The 20,440-nt window shown below is 42.7% G+C and overlaps 1 protein-coding gene across 4 annotated transcripts in view; it reads left to right on the top strand.

Moving 5' to 3' along the window:
• The window catches only part of SLC16A12 (solute carrier family 16 member 12), a 103,825-nt gene that overhangs the window by 9,887 nt on the left and 73,498 nt on the right, over nt 1-20,440 (top strand). For 2 of the 4 annotated variants that reach the window (XM_055425122.2, XM_055425116.2), the window contains exon 2: nt 20,178-20,248. The exons of the other annotated variants lie outside the window; for them this stretch is intronic. The gene's annotated coding sequence lies outside the window, so the exon portion shown is untranslated. The remainder of the gene's footprint in view (nt 1-20,177; nt 20,249-20,440) is intronic. 4 annotated transcript variants of the gene reach the window in all.

The raw sequence follows: 20,440 nt of genomic DNA, 5'->3' as shown, positions 1-20,440 counted from the left end.
AATATATAATAGATTGGAAGTTATCAGCATAGAAACTCAATTTAAGTCACATGGGGGTGTGTGTGTGTGTGTCTCTGTGTGTGTGTGTGTAATTACCCACCGGGAGTATTTATAAAGAGGCGATAAAGGTTAAGTCCTGAGGAGTAGCTGTGCTAGATCAGGTACCCTCTTCTGTACTCGAATTAACCCAATACACATTGGTCAGTGCTGTTTCCTTTTTGTATTTTAAGTTGCTATTTCCCCACATAAGTTGTGCATAACTGTCAAAAGAGTTGGAGCGTGAATGTATATGTGGGTGAGTGGGGTGTAGGGTAACCTGGGAGGTCAGAGCACAGGGTGTGGAAACCACCCAAGGAAGTTCTCCCACTTTTCAAAATCCTACATCCTGTACAGAAACTACAGGGCTCCTTCTTTGTGTGTATTGAGGTGCAGAATGAAGGTAAACTTGAGTAGTTAACCAGTGGCTTTGGCAGTGTAGAAGGCCATTGTGCTATTTTCGGCATAAAATGATTTAAGTATTGTGGTTTCTTGACTTTTAAAATGCAGACATTTCCCCATGTCTTCATTCTCTCTTTTGCAATTGGACCTAGTGACTGTTAGGTTCTGAGTGTGATCCCAGTGAGCCCAGGGGTAAGGTTCATTTCACATGGATCTGAAACTTAATTTCGTTTCATTGACACAACCCTGCCCTCCATACTGGCCAGCTGTTTGTCACTTTTAGTTACAAGGCTCACCAGGCAATAGTGTATTAACTTCATCAAGAAATACTCACAAACCTTAGAGAAAGTCAAAGTACCTGGGTAAAGAATAAATGTTTATAAACAAGATACTGTCAAAAATATTTTGCTTAATAGGTAGGGTGTTCCACTGATAAAGGGACTGGTCACTGGATCAAAAATTAAGCCCCACACATTTTCCACTTCTTTTTACAAAAATTTTATTGAAATATAGTTGATTTACAATGTTATATTCATTTCAGGTTTATTCAATTATACATATGTATATATTCTTTTTAATATTATCTTCTAATATGGGTTATTCCTTTTTTACTTCTTTAAGTTGACTTCTTTGATTATCTTCCACATTCACATAAAATATAGGCAACCATATATTTTAATTTTATTAGAGATGGAGGTCTAACTAGAATTTCAAATAACATTGAGTCATTTGATGCCCCCAAATTGGCATCTCAGAAGTGTCCTGATATATTCTGCTTTCTTTATAAATTCTTGCATGACAAGATACCTGTGCTGTGCTGTGCTTAGTCGCTCAGTCGTGTCTGACTCTTTGCGACCCCATGGACTGTAGCCTGCCAGGCTCCTCTGTCAATGGGGATTCTTGAGGAAAGAGTACTGGAGTGAGTTGCCATGCCCTCCTCCAGGGTATCTTCCCAACCTGGGAATTGAACCCAGGTCTCCTGCATTGTAGGCTTTACCATCTCAGCCACCTGGAAAGCCCCATAGTATCCTTTAATTGGTTCCAAATACAGCTTATATTAAGGTAAAGTTTCAGTTTCGTTGTTTTGTTTTGTTTTTTAATCGTTGTAATACTCTTAAAATTCTCTTCTGGGGAATTCTCTGGCTGGCCAGTCATTAGGACTTGGGTTTGATCCCTGATTGAGGAACCAAGATCCTGCAAACTACACAGTGCAGCCGGAAAAAAAAAGTCCCTAATAAAGAATATTGTGGTTATTGTTGTGGTTTAGTTGCTAAATAGCCAACTAGGCTTCTCTATCCATGCGATTTCCCAGGCAAGATTGCTGGAATGAGTTGCCATTTCCTTTTCCAGCAGATCTTCCTGATCCAGGGATCGAACCCACCTTTCTTATATCTCCTGCATTGGCAGGTGGGTTCTTTACTACTGAGCCACCAGGGAAGCCTGGTATTGTGATTAAGGAATGTTAACTCAGTGAGTTTACCTCTTCCTCAGGCTGAGTACACAACATGTGCTAGACACTGCCGCCAGTGCTGAGGACCCACAGAGAGCAGGCAGGGTTCTTTCTTGGAGGCTTACACTATCCTCAGGGAGACAAGTGTGTGGACAAAGAATCATAGCACTATGATGAATCCCAGAAGTGATCGCCTTCCATGGGAGTTCAGAGACAGAGGCACTTAATTCTGCCGAGAGTGGTCAAACAATTGTAGAAATTCATCAGCTGGGCAACCAGAGGAGAGGCAGTTCTAGGCAACAGGAACAGTAGGTACAAAGGCAATGAGGTGGAAAGGACACTAGATTGAAAGAACTGCCTGGTTCTTCAGGGTGGTTTGGTGTGGCTGATGTGCAGGGTGTATTATATGTGACTACATAGGTGCCAGAAGAGCAGGCAGGAGCTAGGTCATTTAGGGACACTAAGGTAGAAGGAATTTCAGTTTTGCTTTGGCTCCTAAGAATAATCCTTGAAAGCTTTTAAACAGGGGAGTTGGGTAGGACTAGGGGTTTGCTGATAAAATCAACTTGTGTTTAACAGATAACAATCCGTCTTCTAGAAAGTCTAAGAGGATGACAAATCAGGGAGTGTGCAGGTGTGATACGGATGGGAAATAAGATTAATGCCTCAATGTAAGACTTCTGCTTTGTTTATATTTATATTTTTGGTGCTTGGTGCCCTCTAGGACATGTAGTAGAGAAGTTTGGTAGGCAATATAATATTCTATGCAAATAATGCAAAATTTGGGCATCATTGGCTACTAGGTTCAGTTAAAATCCCATGATGGGATGTAATTTCCTGGGCAGTATGTGAAGAGTGAAGTGTGAAATGGATCGAAAACTTATGCTTCCGAGAGTCACTGCAGTGTGTTCACATTCTCCCTTGGTCACTGTACCTTTCTTTATGTTTTCTGATTGTCTAGTTATGTACTGATCTTTTCCCTAGACGAAGTGTGAGGGCAAGAGTTGAGCCATGTCACAGCTATCACATAACTTCAGATGTCTGAAGTACCACTCAGATGTCTGAGTCATTGCATCTCACCGTGAATAGAGCCCTCTGGAGCTGTGTTTCAGCTGTTCTTGCCTAACTGGTTCCAGCAGCTGTCAGGGTACCTGCCCTTTGCTAAGTGTTCAGTACCAGTACACATGTTGAAAAAATGAATAAACGCTTCCCCGGTGGCTCAGTGGTAAAGAATCCGCCTGCAATGCAGGAGATGCAGGAGACTTGGGTTTGCTCCCAAGGTTGGGAAGATCCCCTGGAGGAGGAAATGGCAACCCACTCCAGTGTTCTTGCCTGGAAAATCCCATGGGCAGAGGAGCCTGGTGGGCTACAGTCCATGGGGTCGCAAAGAGTAGGACAGGACTGAGCACAAAATGAATGAATTAAATCTAATGAGTGGTCAGAGGAGGAAGGATCTAGCCAGAGAATTAGGAAGTACAGATTTGAGGGGAGGAAAGCTGAACAGGAGAGACTCCTGTCATGGAAATTCAGGGGAGAAAGAGTTCAACAATGAGAGAGATGTCAACAGGGTCAGATGATACAGAGAGGGTCAGTTAATCAAGGACGGCACAGCTACCACTGACAATTAGGAGTCATTGGTGATAATGTCAAAAATAGCTTGACATTTTGGTGTGTATGGAGGCAGGTGGCAAGTTCCATTCCATGGACATGGGAATGAAAAAAGGGGTGAGGAGACAGCCTAGACAGGTTCTTAAGAGGCTGGGAACACGAAGAAAGAAAATGGTTGGAGGTAGCTAGAAAGGGTAGGAAGGCAGAAGGGGAGTTTTCACCCCTTCTCTTTCTGTCATTTCCCTGCTTTCTTTTCTCTCATTCTTCCTGTGCAGTGGCCCCAATTCTCTCTAAAATAGTAACTGACACCAATAGTTTTGGACAATTTTTATTCTCTAAGCTTTGTTAAAATTACGTATATTAACTTGCTAATTTCTTGCAACAACACTTTAAAGATGGAATTATTATCCTAATTTTACAAATGAGACAAAGCATAGAAGGGTTAAACAAGTTGTCTGAGGTTGTACAGCTACTAAGAGGCAGAGCCAGGGTGCAAGGCTCTTCCCCTTTGTACTCTCCTGCTGGACATGGCAGTGTGTTGAGTACTTAAGATTTTCAACCAATGTGCTTATGGAATTGGTGTAACATATTGTTGTTGAGTCACTCCAAGCACTTAGCCTCTGTTGGAAATCATAATTGTGTCATACCATTAATCTGCAAGGTTGAGAGAGTGCCTCTAGCAAAACATGCCTTACCAGTTATAGGAGTGGAAATGTTTGGATATTTGGACTGATGTGGACTGGGAGATTGGTGGCTTAGAAGGATTGGGGATGCCAGAAAGAGAGCAATGGATATGATGGATCATGAGCTTTAGCCTCTTAAGGAGAAGGAATCTAGAGCAGGATGGGCTGATGATATGGGAGAAAAGGGAGAATCAAGGGACCCGATGGTTCAAGGAGGTTGAAAGCTAGGTGCAATGGGATTGGAGGAATTAGAGTCTTAGGGAGCATAGAAAGTTGGGCTTAGAGAGGGATATTTCATTCCCACAACAACCCCACATTTCAGAAGTGAGGATAAAAAAAAAAAGGATAGGCACAGGTGATGATAGGTTGATGCTGTGGCTTTGGGAGGAGATGACTCAAGTGGATTGGAGGCCAATCTCATGAGGTCAAGGTCGAGGGTGACATCAGTAGAGATATTGGGTAGATGTTTTTTTTTTTCTTATGTGGATTCTGATTTATTGAAAAAAAAGACAATAATTCTAAAAACATTTCAAGGATTAGTTCACTGAATAATACCGGCAATCAGGTTAGCCTTTTACTAAATCCTCCAGCTTATGTGATAGTGCTTTACAAAGTTTTTCTTGTTTTGATTTTGAGCAACTGTAGGGTAGAAACTAGATGAGCAAAAGAAATTAGATGTGAGGACTGTTGTAGGTAGTCAATAATAAAATGTTTATACAAAATAATTCAGTGCAAGGACCAAAGGTAATAATAACAATGAACATAATGCCTCGCTATGTGTTTATAATAAACTTGGGGAAAGCACTTTCATGCATGTTTGTCACAGAAAATATTCAATTAAAAAAAAATAACAATTATAATTAGGATGCCAAAAAAGCAAATAGGAGAGGGAGACTCTGCTTCTCCTGGGAGGATGGTGCTGAAAAGCTCTGAAGACTGGTCTAGAGTTTAGAAAGCTACAATGCAAGTGTGTTATGGTTTTAGGGAAAGGTACAAAAGGGTAGCTGATACCTGACATAAAATAAAAATCACTTCAATGGTCTCAGTAGAACATGGGCAGAGAACAGTTGAATCGCTTCTATTTTGTACTGTAATTTTTTTAATTTCATGATACTATTACATTGTTTTATTTACTTTTAAGTTAATTTTTATTGGAGTATGGTCGCTTTACAATATTTTGTCAGTTTCTCCTGTGCAGCAAAGTGAATCACCTATACGTATACATATATCCACTCTTTTTTGGATGTCCTTCCCAGTTAGGTCACCACAGAGAACTGAGTAGAGTTCCCTGAGCAATATAGTAGGTTCTCTACATTGTAATTTTTGAAAAGAGAATGTGAAGTGTTAATTGACAAAACAGCACATTTCACGAGCAATTTTGGGTGCTTTAGCCAAATTGTCGTTATCACCTTGGAAAAAAAAGAGGATATGCTCTTATGAAATCACCTCTTCCTTCTCCTTCCTCTTTCTTTTCTTCTGGTCGTGTGCTGTATGATGCTCTCTGGGCACGGAGAGGCAGTTGGGATCATCAGGCTTCGAGCTTTGTTGTGATTTATGGGGGTGGGGATCGTGGGAGAGGGGCCGGAAACTTCATTGGGACTCAGCGTGGTGTCCTTTGCTTCTATAGTTAGCCATGTGGTGGGAACCAGCTGTATATGTTCCCTTTGTACAGCTGTGCATACCACTGTCTCCTTTTTCCTTCTGCCCATTTAGGATTTCGGGTACATCTGATGTAAGTTTAGTAATCCCCACATGTGAAGATATGAAGCTACTACATAGGGGAAAAGAAAATATGTAACCTTGGTCTGATACAAAGTGGCATGTGTCGATAATGTATCAGGTAGGATATTTTGGGTGTAAGGAACAGAAACTAACCCAGATTGGCTTTCCCAGTCAGGAAGAGAATTCCTTTGTGTAGTAAAAAGTCAGGAGCAGAGTGTCTGGCCCTGAGTTTGTTTCTCTGTGATTCTTTTGGCTTCATTCCTGCCCTGTATTGGTTTGCTGTATTCTTGGTTAGCCATTTAGGAAGGACTGGATGGTGGGAATCATGTCCATGATAGAAAGAAGTCTTGAAGCCATTCTTAAAAGATTCCAGACTCATCAAGGGGAAAACACCTCAGATGGAAGTCAAATCCCAACTTCAGCATTTGCTGGCAGTGGGTGAACTTGAACAAATCACCAAATTCTGTGAGCCTCTCGGACAACATTTTATATAAACTTTAAGGAGCTATACAAATGATAATTATTTATTTAATAATCTTTTATTTACTGACATTTGCATGTTCCAGGCATTTGTTACAGGCTTAAACACATTCTCTTTATTATTCTTTAAACATATACCAAGCAACTCAAGGCACCCTACAAAGCGTTTTATTTCTGATTTCAGTTAATCAGAGATTGCAACAGTACATCTCAAGGTAGGGACGGTGAACAGATGTGGGCTCAGTTTCAGCCAGGGTTTCCATTGTTTTGGCCTTTGTGACTGAGTAATGGCAGCTGGCTGTGGGGCCCCAGACAATTGTTCGGTTACCTGTCGCTGGTCATCTTTAGCTCACTAGTTCAGGGCTCACCGCTGTGGCAATTTGCACAACACGGGTGTACGTGTGGTTTTAGAACACGTGATGCTTTTCTTTCCGCTGTTGCTTTCTTTCCCCAAGTATAAGCTTTTTGCATATTTATGCCTTTGAAATAGTAGAGGGGTTTACAAACGTTTCTTAGGTTCTTATATCTATTGTGTAATCTGAGCCTTATGAATAGGTCAAGACTGAATTTGCATTGTATGGAGGCTTCATGGTCAAAAGATCTAGCAGGTAATGAAGTCAGTGAGTGTGGGGCATCATTTGTTTGAATGTTGCATATTGCCTTGCTCCGAACACTGTTGTGGAGTGAATGTTTCCTATAGGAGTATTTTGGTTTATATCCTTATGATAGTTTCTTTGAAGGACTATAGCTGGGTGATGGAGTTTGAAATTTTTATGAGTTACTTGATTGACTCATAGAAGGCTTTTGAGTGATGAAAATGCCACACTTGTATGTAGTGTTATTTGAGGATTATGTGTTTTTTCATTCTGCTATTTCATAATAAATGCCTAAGACCATAAAATATTTCCAGAAAATCTGAACTGTTTTCTCTGATTGCACTTATCATAAAAATAGTGCTTGCAAGGCTCAACTTATACTGGATATTGAGGAAATTCAGCCCACATCCATTCTTCTCCGTTAGTTGTAAAGTTCAGAAGAGAAACTGAGCTCATGCATCTTGTTTCATCCTCTCCATAATGTGAGTTACTGCTCATGAGGCTTCTTATTTATTTTGGTTTGTTGTTTTTGCTTGTTTTTGGACACACTGCGTGGCATGTGGGATCTTAGTTCCCCCAACCAGGGACTGAATTCGTGTCTCCTGCAGTGGAAGCACAAAATCTTAACCCCTGGACTGCAAGGGAATTCCCTCCTGAGACTTCTTGATCTGCCTGCACATGGGCTCCCTAAAGGCCTATTTTTCGGACACATCTGCTTTTTATTCATGATTCTGGCCCTCATGCTGGGACCTCTGCTATACTGTTAAGACATTCTGTGAGTAAATGGATGGGAAAAATGAAGTGAGAGATACTGTTTCTTTTTTTTTTGCTGGTGCAATATGAACATGAAATAGTTGTTATTGGTTTTGAGGAGCAAGTAGAAAGACTCATTCCTATGACCCCGTGTAATTCTTTCAACAATTCCTAAAATACTTCTCCCCAAGTCTTCCCATTGTCTACAAGATACATTAATGAACAGAGCTATGTAGCAACAGAAAGTCAGAGGAAGGAACTGCCACTGTATTTAAACAGATTCTTAAAAATCATAGTTGGGAGTGGAGCATATATGATACAAACTGTGTTCTCTGTATGTTTCCCCAGGTAATTTTAAACACTAATATGCTGTATGTGATAATAGGAAAAAGCAAAGAGTGGGACCACTTGGAGGAACCCATTAACAGACTGATCACACAGTGTGACCAGAATGGTGGAGAGGGGAGGCAGAGAGTTTCTACATTTTTTGGAATAGCCCCATGAAGTGGATAGACTATGGAGCTGGTTACCCAGCAGGTCAATAGGAGAGCCCAGATTTCAACCCAAACCTTTCTATATCCAAATTGCACAATTTGTGTTTGCTTCTCTTGACTTCTTTTTTCCAGATTTTCATCTTCAAAATTACCTCTAAAATCATTCAGACTTTGCAGAAGGGAATAAAGGGCCTACTACTTCCCCACCCCACCTCTGCTTCTCCCTTGCCCCAGGCCTACACAGCTAACTGTTTGGTGGGTATGCTCCCTGGCCACCTTCTCTGCATGGACAGATCACCTAAAGGACCCAGGCATGCCTTTCTCCAGTGAGGACTGCTCAGAGGGCAGAGGTGGGGCTCAGGAACGCATTGTCCTCTCCAGGACCTACCCAGGTGAGGCTAGTGAGGTGCTGGGCTCTGGGAACCAGGATCCTCTCAGGTTTAGCTTCCGTCACGTGTCCTGGGAGCCAGTGCTTTTGGGGAAGGAGAGCCATCTGTGCTGCCCTGACTTCCTGCCTTGCTCTGTCCAGCCTTGCTCAAGTAGAGAGCAGAGCCCCTGATAGTGAGAGGTGGGGAGGACGTTTGATCATCTCTGTTTTTCCAGGGCCTGTATGTACCAGTGCTCAGCTACTGTTGCATGAAAGAAATGAAGATGCACTAGCCCTAGTCACATCATCGAGTGACTTTGGGCAAGTCATTTGAAGATCAGAAGATTCTAATCTCGGTTTCTAAGTATATTGTTTTGGCTTCTTGTTTTAATGTTTCTGAAATAAGATATGATTAGCAGTAGATGAATATATTTAATATCTGGGGAGTTTCTTAATTTTTCCTTCAACTTGAAAAGTTGTTTTTAAGTCTCTGGGGCAGCTTATAATTTCTGTTATTGTGGGAACATGATAATCAATCCCTTGAGGAGTGGTTTAGAGAATGGGTGATGCCTGATAATCCACTTTGTGAATGGTGGCTAATGCTTAGTCACTCAGTTATGTCTGACTCTTTAAACTGTAGCCTGCCAAGCTTCTCTGTCTATGGGATTTTTCAGGCAAGAATACTGGAGTGAGTTGCCATTTTCTGCTCCAGGGGATCTTCCTGACCCAAGGATCAAAACTGTCTACTGTATCTCCTGCACAATAGGCGGATTTCTTTTACCACTGAGCCACTGGGGAAACCCATGAATGGTAGAGTTATATATAAATATGAAAGACCAGAAAACTACCCAACTGCCCTTGCAGGGCTATTTCTTAGAGATGCCCAGACAGGAACTTCTTGATTAAAGAAGTAGTGAGTCTTCTGTTCAATAAAGTTGGTGTTCTGAGTTATAAGAATGTACATTTTTAATCTCCCCATTCTCCCAATAGAATTCAATAAGCTATTTTCATTTTGAATTTTTAAAAAATGACTCTTAAACCTGTGAATCTTTCTTGAATTAGACCTTGGCAAGAACTGTTTGCGTGTCGTGGATTTAGTAGACTCCTGGCCATTATTGGAAATATCGGATTGGCCACAAAACTGTTGTAACTTGATCAGAATGTTAATCCAAAAAAGTGCTGTGTTTCAAATGGGAAATTACAGTGCCACTTAGTTCTTATGATATGCCAGGTAATGAGAGGGGATTAAAAACAATTACTCACACTGTTGACCTAAGACAAATAAACTGCCAGATAGTTCTCTCTCCAAGATGGGTTTATTCAGGATCAGTAGAGAATTGCAGTTTGGGGTCTGCAACCATGGTGAGCCACGTGTTAGTCTCTACACAGCCAGGGGAGGGGAAAATGAAGTTGGGAGGGCTAGAGTAAACACAGTCAATGGCTTTTAATTGGCTGAGCTGTTGCCAGGAAAGAAGAGAAGTGTTTCTTCTTCCTGCTGGACTCTGTTATCATCACAGGGCTTAAATGCTCCCCTTTCTCATCTCCTGATTCTTTAATTGAGGCTTCTGTTTATCAATTTTTGTGAGACTCTTGTTTCTCTCCAGGTGGATTTCAGTTTGGAGAGCCTTCAAATGTTGAAGACCAAGATAAAATTTCCCTTTCCAGCTCAATTCAACCAATTTACCCCAATAACTAGTGTGAAGGAGTTTATAATCTCGAAAGAAACAAGGTAGACATTTATTTTTCTGGGAAAAATAAGCTGCTAAGCAAATAACCAGTGGAAGCAAGATCACAAAGGGAATATTTTTATTCCTACTAGGATTTGTGTTAGTTATTAATATTTAGAATGTCCATTCACAAGCCAGTGTTCTGTCATGGCACTGAAACCAGTGTCTGCAGAATCAGAGGTCTTTGGGGGCTCAAGTATATGAAGTAGCTGAGTGGTGACATAATATGCTGAGTCTGGGCTATAAAATTGAGGAGTACATGTAAAGGTTCACTCTCTCACCGTCCATTAGATACTTGAGTTCTGTTCTCAGTGTTAGGGATACATCAGTGAACAAACCCCAGAAAATCCCTGCCCTGGAGTTTACATTCTAATTTGTCGCTGCCTTGAAAAACAAATAACCAAACCAGTTAGAATTATTTCTGGAGTAAATGAATTAGACACATTGATGTGTTTCTATGAATAAATTGCATAGATTTTGGTGGTGTTAGCTTTTAGGCCTTTTTCACAAAGCTGATATTTCTGGATAAATGAATGAATAAATAATTGGATAAATAAATGAGATTATTGGAATTGTTGGAATGGAGATTGATTGCCCTTGGGGCATTCAGGCCCGGTCCTCACTCTAAGCAATGCAGCCCGTGCCTCCCTGCCCAGCCCCAGCTTGCTAGTGGCGGATGCGGGCATCTGCGCTGCTTCTCCGCTGGGAGTTACCGTTGGGCGCGTAATCTGTGGGTTTTGATTATTTATTTATTTTTTCTCCCAGTTATGTTGCCCTCTGAGTTTCCAAGGCTCGCCACAGACTCGCCAGTGAGGGTGTTTCCTGGTGTTTGGAAATTTCTCTCTTTTTTTAAGCCTCCCTTCCCAGGACGGAGCTCCGTCCCTACCTCTTTTGTATCTCTTTGTATCTTTTATATTATTTCCTACCTCCTTTTGAAGACAATGGGTTGCTTTTCTGGGTGTCTGATGTCCTCTGCCAGCATTCAGAAGTTGTTTTGTGGAATTTACTCAGCGTTCAAATGTTCTTTTGATGAATTTGGGGAGGAGAAAGTGGTCTCCCCGTCCTATTCCTCTGCCATCTTCCTCCCTCCCCCTTGGAATGGTGGTTGAAATAGCTTCTTATTGGCATTCTACTTGGTCTGTTGTCTTAATTTTCCTATAACTGCAATATAAAATATTATTGGCTGTACAAGGCAGCTCCTGGTTTATTTGACTTTAATTTTAATTGAGAATAAAGCACTGTGGGAGATCCCATCTCTCATATCGATTGTGATAACTTTCCAAGGTTAACTCATAATGGCTGAGTGCAGTTTATGACTGCCCTCATCAGTGGATCCCAAGGCTGGGACCAGAGAACCATGAGCTGAGCCCAGAACTCCCCAGGAAGCCGTTCCAAGGGAGTGAGGCTCTTGCAGGGCTTTCTGAAGAGTGACCAATGAGGTTACTAGAATAACAAACCTGGGAGCTTGGACCTGGGAACCCATGTGCCTTTTCTTTGAGCTTCTTGTGGTAATATGGGGACGAGAAGCATTTGTGATTGCATTTGTCTTCAGTTTTCACAAACAGGACTTCTGCTGGGCCTGCAAAATCAAGGCAAAATTGGTAGTTTTAGAGAGAGAAAATGCAGGCTGCTGGCAGAGATTTGAACCCTCTGACTCTGTTCTTTTCAGGCTGTAGTGCCCAGGGGAAGTGTCTTTTTAGCAAATTAACAGGTGTGAGGGATGTGAATGTTTGTGGCCTGGATTTCTGTTTCCAGAGCCTCTTGGCATGTGTACCCACCCAGGAGCTCCTGTTTTCTATGTTGAGGGTACTGCATGGAGCTGGAATGCAAGCCAGGCAGAGAGCTGTCACTAGAATCCGACCAGACTGGCACTGTGATCTTGGACTTGCAGACCCCAGAACTGTGGGAGAATAAATGTTTACTGTTGGTGCTTTGTTGTGATAGCTCAAGCGGACTAAGTCCAGTGAGCACTATTAGGGATGCAGTGTTTGTGTACCTCCTCCTCTCCCCTCACCCCTGAAATTCACTCGTTGAAGCCCTAACCTCCAGTGTGATGGTATTACAAGGTAGGGCCTTTGGGAGGTACTTGGTTTAGGTGAGGTCATGAGGGTGAATCCCATGACTGAATTTTGGATTAGTGTCCTTATAAGAAGAAGAGGGGCTTCCCTGGTAGCTGAGCTGATAAAGAATCCACCTGTAATGCAGGAGACCCCAGTTCGCTTCCTGGGTCAGGAAGATTTGCTGGAGAACGGATAGGCTACCCACTCCAGTATTCTTGGGCTTCCCTTGTGGCTCAGCTAGTAAAGAATTCGCCTGCAGTGCGGGAGAACTGGGTTCGATCTCTGGGTTGGGAAGATCCCCTGGAGAAGGGAACCGCTGCCCACTCCAATATTCTGGCCTGGAGAATTCCATGGACTGTATAGTCTATGGGGTCGCAAAGAGTTGGACATGACTGAGCAACTTGCATTTCACTTCAAGGAGTAGAGAGAGAAGAATATCTCTCTGTCCATATACACACCAAGGAAAGGCCATGTGAGCACATAGCAAGAAGGTGGCTGACTGCGAGCCAGGCAAAGAGCTCTCACTGGAAGTTGAGCGGGCTGGCACCCTGATCTTGCACTTGCAGAATCCAGAACTGTGGGCGAATAAATGTTCACTGTTGGTGTTTTGTTGTGATAGCCCAAGTGGACTAAGTACCTCTTCTTCAGGTCTTAGCTGATCCATCAGCAGGGCTGTAATACTCTCCCTTTCTTCTTTGACCTCAGTAATCCCAGACTCTCTTGGACTTCTCATTCCTTTCTCAATTTCCTTGCAGCCTCCTCTTCTCCTAATCTTCTCTTAAAGATCAGGGTTCCTTGAAGTCCTACTCTTTCCTTTTCTATCCACCCTCAAGACACCTTATTCCTAAGTTTATAGTCTGGGCATCACTATAGGCCTTCACCCACTAGCTTGTCAGAAATGCAAGTTTCAGGCTTCTCCCAGACCTGCTGAATGAACTCTGACATTAACAGGTGATGACCACAAAAGTCTGAAAGTCCTGCTTTCAAAGATCTCAGTGACCAACTCTGTGCTCTGATTTTTCCAAGTGTACATTTGATCTGGATATCATATCTTTCTCCTGGCCTCTAGACCAGTTTATCCTACAGAACCGCTCGACTGTCCATTTCCATGTTCCATGGAGATATTTAACTTTACCAGTCTAGAGTCTGGCTCCTCTTTCCCCAGTTATGCTTCTCCTTCTTTGTGTCCTTCTTCTCATTCATGTCTGACTCTTTGGGCCCCATGACTGTAGCCTGCCAGGCTCCTCTGTCCGTGGAATTTTCCACACAAGAATACTGGAGTGGGTTGCCATTTCCTACTCCAAGGGATCTTCCAGACCCGGGGATCAAACCCATGTCTCTTGCATCTCCTGCACTGGCATGTGGATTCTTTACCACTACACTACCTGGGAAGCCCCTTTCTCCTTTGGCCAACTGACAGAAAAATAGGGTCTGTTCAGAAGATTTTACTTGAGAACTCCAATTTTATCCCATACTCCTGGTTAAATGGTTTCTGTGGGGTTGATCAGGCAGTGGGCACTAGTCTGGCTGACCCATTGTCCAGCCAACCTTTCCTCTGAGTGATCAGTGCCTTTATCAGTCTCTTGTGAGATATTTTGAATCTTGCCCAGGGTGTTATGTTCAGTCAGTAACGTTTCTAATTTTCCTCCAATAAGTTTGAAAACAGATAAGTACTTAATAAATATTTTTAATTAAGTATTAATCATTATCTTTGTTATTAATGATTAATATATTATCAGGGACAAGTAGTTAATAAATATTTCTTAATAGTGAGGAAATTTTGCTGACTGACGTGGAAGATTTACAGTGTATTTGTGAATGACCAGAATGAATCCAAAAGAAGGATCATCAGGAATGTACCGTGACCTGATATGTCTCATGATTGAAACATTCAACTCTTTTGGGAAGAGAATAATCAGAAGCAGCCTAATAACTGCCCAACATACAGGATCGTGAAACCCATTATGGTACTTTCATACAGTCAAATACTTTACAGTCATGTCTGAATGCTCAGACAGAGTACCTTTATTAACATTCATGGTATCAAATGAAGTGAAAAGAGCAAATTACAGATAGGATGATCCTTTTTTTATTTTGATAAAAAATATGTAAAATTTACCATTTCAGCCATTTTTAAGAGTATAGTTCTGTGGCTGATTCATGTTGCTGTATGGCAGAAACCAACTCAATATTGTAAAGTAGTTATCTTCCAATTAAAAATAAATATATTAAAAAAAGAGTATAGTTCTAAAGACTGAAGTATATGTATATATAGAATTGAATCACTTTGCTGTACATGTGAAAGTAACAGAACTTTGTAAATCAACTATATTTCAGTAAACAAGAGTGTAGTTCTGTGATGTTAAAGTACATCCACATTGCTGTGCAGCTATCATCACCATCTGTCTCCAGAACATTTTTTATCACCTCAAACTGAAACCCCATGTCCATTAAACAGTAACTCCCCATTCTCCCTCCTCCAGCTCCTGGCAACTGCCATTCTCTTTTTGTCTCGATGAATTTGACCATTCTAGATACCTCTCATGGGAGAAGGCAGTGGCACCCCACTCCAGTACTCTTGCCTGGAAAATCCCATGGGTGGAGGAGCCTGGTAGGCTGCAGACCATGGGATCGCTAAGAGTCGGAAACGACTGAGCGACTTCACTTTCACTTTTCACTTTCATGCATTGGAGAAGGAAATGGCAACCCACTCCAGTGTTCTTGCCTGGAGAATCCCAGGGACAGGGAGCCTGGTGGGCTGCCGCCTATGGGGTCGCACAGAGTCGGACACGACTGAAGTGACTTAGCAGCAGCAGCAACAGCAGATACCTCACATAAATTCAATCATACCTTGTTTGTCCCTTTGTGACAGGTTTATTTCACTTCGTATAATGTCTTCAAGGTTCATCGGTGATGTACCATGAGTCAGAGGTTTCTTTTTAAGGCTGAAGAGTATTCTGCTATTTGTTTATCCATTCATCTGGATATTTGGGTTGCTGCTTTCTTTTGGCTGGGGCTTCCCTGGTGGCTCAGACAGTAAAGAATCTGCCTGCACTGTGGGACACCCAGGTTTAGTCCCTGGGTTGGCAAAATCCTCAGAAGGGAATGGTTACCCATCCAGTATTGCCTGGAGATTTCCATGGTCCGAGGAGCCTGTTGTCTATGGGGTCTCTAAGAGCTGGACACAAGTGAGGGATTAACACTTTGACATTTTTTATCTTTTGGCTACTGTGAATAATGCTGCTTTCTCCATGGAGAAAATTACTATGTTTATGAAAATAAGGCTTGTTCAGTTTACAATAATGTATGTGAGAGAGTGGGTTATAAAGTATGTTTTGTTTTGTTTTTAGAGATAGGGTGATGAGGAAAGACACTAGTTAAGGGCTTCTTTACAAGTGATTGACTGGTTTAATCAGTTATCAGTGACCTTTTAAGGGAGCTTTTTCTGATCTGAGGAACCTTTTTTTTTTTTTTCTTTTGGTCTGTTTTCTTTTGACATGATAATTCTGGCTGCCTAGTTTGAAGACAAAGAATCTGAAGCAGAGTCAGAGAGACTGTTGCAACGGTCTTAACTTGGGCTGTTAGGACTTGTGCTGGTTTTGTGTGGCTATGAGAAAGAGTGGTAAGATCTGATGACTAAATTTGGGCTTTGTAGAGCTGGAAGGAGGTGAAGCTGAGGGCAGATTGTATATCCCAGAGGCACAAGAATGATTCCACTTCTTAATCATTACATCTGGATAAGACATCTCTGTTTATTTCATCTCAACATTTCTTGTGCTTGGTTTTCTCCCAAACTTCTCAAAAGAGAAGCAGTCAATGACTTTAAGATTTGGCTTTCTGTCACCTCCCCTTGCCCCTTTCTAGCCTACAGACATGTGACTTGTCTTCCTCCAGAGCCTCTTCTGAGGGATGCCATTCCTGTCCATCACCGAAGCGCCAGCTCAGTGTGGCCTTAGTAGTCCAACGGATGTGGGGACAATTGCAGACTCCCCTGCAAGCCCCTGCCTCCCAGTCTCTTCTGCATCTGACCAGTGACTCTGCACACCCCCTCTCCTGACCCAGCTGGCCCCATGGCATTTTTCAGGTCACTGCCTATTTGCTTCTCACCTATTTGCTTCTCTTCTTTCTTTATGCACATCTAGAAATCCACATACTCAAGGCGCTTACAGGGTACTCAAGGGCTCCCTTCTCTACCCCTCTGGGTGTGAAATCACCTCATATTTCTCTACTTTATCCCTCTGTGCTTCCACTCAGAGAAGACACAGAGCCAGGAAGAGAGGTTCTTTACAAGTTGATGTGATTTTACAGGGACCTTTTTACAATTCTAAGTGGGATTGGGGTAGCAACTATGGATTAGCACTATGTTAATTGTTTGCGAGTTTTCTTTTTTGCCAGAGCACATTCTGACCACCTTATTTTAAAACCCTTTTCAAATAAAACAAGGCTATGTGTATGTAATGAGGCTAGTCAAAAAGACCTACCACTTTAGGAAGGTATCGCTAGTGTCAAGGGGCTTCCTTGACAGCTCAGTGGTAAAAGAATCCATCTGCAATGCAAGAGACGAGGTTCTGATCCCTGGGTTGGGAAGACCCCTTGGAGGAGAAAATGGCAACCCACTCTAGTATTCTTGCCTGAAAAATCTCATGGACAGACAAGCCTGGCGGGCTGCAGTCCATGGGGCCTCAAAGAGTAGGATATGACTGAGGCACATGAGTTCATTTAATGTCAAGGAAAAATAATGTTAAAAAAAAAAGGTAGAAGCCAGTTATGTGAGAAACAAATCATTTGATGGATTATCATTTAATAAGATTTGTTATAGAGAGTGCTGCGTTATCTTCCTTAATGCCTATTGTTTTAATGACATGGGCTGCTTTGAGAATGTTCACCAGAGAGAAATAAACTAAGTATGTGTCTGTTTGACAAGGTTCTTCTTACCAAATAGGAACTCCTTCCCTGACCTTAGCTTGTGGTTTTGATCTTGGTTAGAGCGCACGTTTCCTACAAGCTTTGCTCCTCCGTTGCTCCGCATCTTTTTAATCGTTGATGAAGAGATAAGAAAAAGCTGAGTGCCAACACAGTCCAACTTCTTCGGACAGATGGAAGCCTAGTTGATACGAAGGTGGGGAATTCTTGGTTCCCTGCCAAATCAGTATTTATAAGCATTATGTTGGCCTAGATCTGTAGCAGCCAACGTAACGTAGCAGCTGGAAACTTAAATACACGCTCCTTGCAATAGTGGTATTAACTGTATCGATGCTCGGCAGATGGACAGCCAAGATGACTGATGCTTCTTTGCTTCTATTTTCCCAAGGGCTCCAGGCACTTGACACATGTTTGATAGCTGTCCAGTGCACAGCTCTGAAATGCTGCAAACTCCTGGGCAAGCAGCTGAATTCTGCTCAGGAGCATTGCCCACCAGCTGGTGAATGCCTCTTGTTTGCAGCTGGACCGGAATACTTCTGGGGGCACCAATCCTGCCTGAATTCCAGCATCAAATGGTGGTTGTGCAGGCCATATATTCCCTACACTGTCCTCACTGAAGCAGAGCTTTCAAACAGTTAAGGATCTGGGCTGTGTGAATAGCCAGCCTAGATAACTGCAATGAGAAGCAGCACAGTAAGGATCACGTTGTCTTCAATTAATTTTTCAAACTCAATAAACATTTACTGGGGACCTGTTATATATTAGGCAAGTTCTAGGTGCTGGAAATCCATCAGTGGGGAAGATAGGCAAGATTCCCCCCGTTCATAGAGCTTGTGGCTTTGTAGTGAAGACAAACAATAAATAAATTAATGAATGCAACAGCTTCAAAGAGTGATAAATGTGCTATGAAGAAGATGAAAGAGCCTGATTTAATAGAGTTATTAAAGGTTGTCGAGTACATCATGAGGAACGCTGGGCTGGAAGAAACACGAGCTGGAATCAAGATTGCTGGGAGAAATATCAATAACCTCAGATATGCAGATGACACCACCCTCATGGCAGAAAGTGAAGAGGAACTCAAAAGCCTCTTGATGAAAGTGAAAGAGGAGAGTGAAAAGTTTGGCTTGAAGCTCAACATTCAGAAAACGAAGATCATGGCATCTGGTCCCATCACTTCCTGGGAAATAGATGGGGAAACAGTGGAAACAGTGTCAGACTTTATTTTGGGGGGCTCCAAAATCACTGCAGATGCTGATTGCAGCCATGAAATTAAAAGACACTTACTCCTTGGAAGGAAAGTTATGTCCAACCTAGATAGCATATTAAAAAGCAGAGACATTACTTTGCCAACCAAGGTCCGTCTAGTCAAGGCTATGGTTTTTCCCATGGTCATGTATGGATGTGAGAGTTGGACTGTGAAGAAAGCTGATCACCGAAGAATTGATGCTTTTGAACTGTGGTGCTGGAGAAGACTCTTGAGAGTCCCTTGGACTGCAAGGAGATCCAACCAGTCCATTCTAAAGGAGATCAGTCCTGGGTGTTCATTGGAAGGACTGATGCTAAAGCTGAAACTCCAATACTTTGGCCACCTCATGTGTCGAGTTGACTCACTGGAAAAGAGTCTGATGCTAGGATGGATTGGGGGTGGGAGGAGACGGGGACGACAGAGAATGAGATGGCTGGATGGCATCACCGACTCTATGGACATGGGTTTGAGTGAACTCCAGGAGTTGGTGATGGACAGGGAGGCCTAGTGTGCTGTGATTCACGGGGTCGCAAAGAGTCGGACACGACTGAGCGACTGAACTGAACCGAACTGAAAGGTTGTCGGGGGGCAGGAGGACAAGGGATGTCATGGATTGTTATGGTGGGGAAGGGCTTTCTTAGAGACTTTTGACCTGAGATCTGAATGACAAGAAGAGGCTACCTTTTAAAGATCATGGAGGTGGAAAGGGAGTCCAGGCAAGAAAGAGCAGTTGCAAAGGCCCAGAGGCAAACATGAGTTTAGCATGTTTAGAGAAAGAAGACATGGGAAGCTGCTTTAGCAAGACTGAGGGGAACAGTGGCAAGAGGTGACAACTGAAGCTTTAAAGGAGGTCCTTCAAGGCCTTATGTGTTGTAAGGAGGATTGGTGGTATTCTCAGGCCAATGGAGAAAACTGCTGGAGAGTTTTCAGAAGTGAGGGGGGGGAGGGCGGGTGGCGTTGTGGTCTGATAAAGGCTGCTGCCTTCCATTCAGTTGTACATGTATCAGATCAGTTCAGTTCAGTTCAGTCACTCAGTCGTGTCCGACTCTTTGTGACCCCATGAATCACAGCACACCAGGCCTCCCTGTCCATCACCAACTCCCGGAGTTCACTCAAACCCACCTCCATCGAGTCGGTGATGCCATCCAGCCATCTCATTATCTGTCGTCCCCATCTCCTCCTGCCCCAATCCCTCCCAGCATCAAAGTCTTTTCCAGTGAGTCAACTCTTCGCATGAGGTGGCCAAAATATTGGAGCTTCACCTTTAGCATCAGTCCTTCCAATGAACACCCAGGACTGATCTCCTTGAGAAGGGATTGGTTGGATCTCCTTGCAGTCAGTCCCATCTAAAAAGCCCTCCAAGGGACTTGCCTGGCAGTCCAGGGATTAGGACTCTGAACTTCCATTGTAGGGGACATGGGTTTGATCCCTGGTTGGGGAACTAAGATCCCATATGCTATGTAGCATGGCAAAATAATAATTAAATAAAAATGAAAAGCCTTCCAAAATGTGTCATGGTGCCTCCTGTAAGAATGCTCTTCTTGAGAATGTTAGTCTTACAACACAGTTTTTCCTGTGAGGGACAGAAGAGATACTGCAGTAGTTAAAAGTCACTCTGTCTGAATTTCAGCCTCAAATTGAATTTGTGGGGACTCTGGAGCCAGCACTCCAGGCAAGATTTAAACACCTGTGTGACCTTTGGTAAGTCATTTATTAATTTCTGTGTGCCTCTATTTCCCCATCTTTACAATGGTGCTAGTTTTAGCACTCACTCCCTTTGGTCATAATGCTGCTGCTGCTGCTAAGTCGCTTCAGTCGTGTCCAACCCTGTGCGACCCCATAGACGGCAGCCCACCAGGCTCCCCCATCCCTGGGATTCTCCAGGCAAGAACA

Source organism: Moschus berezovskii, chromosome 12, assembly GCF_049115385.1.
Source record: "Moschus berezovskii isolate FMDL1 chromosome 12, NW_MosBer_1.0, whole genome shotgun sequence".
In the NCBI taxonomy this organism is placed as follows: Eukaryota; Metazoa; Chordata; class Mammalia; order Artiodactyla; family Moschidae; genus Moschus; species Moschus berezovskii.
Note: the sequence above shows the minus strand (reverse complement) of the source record. Positions and strands in the feature narration are given on the sequence as shown.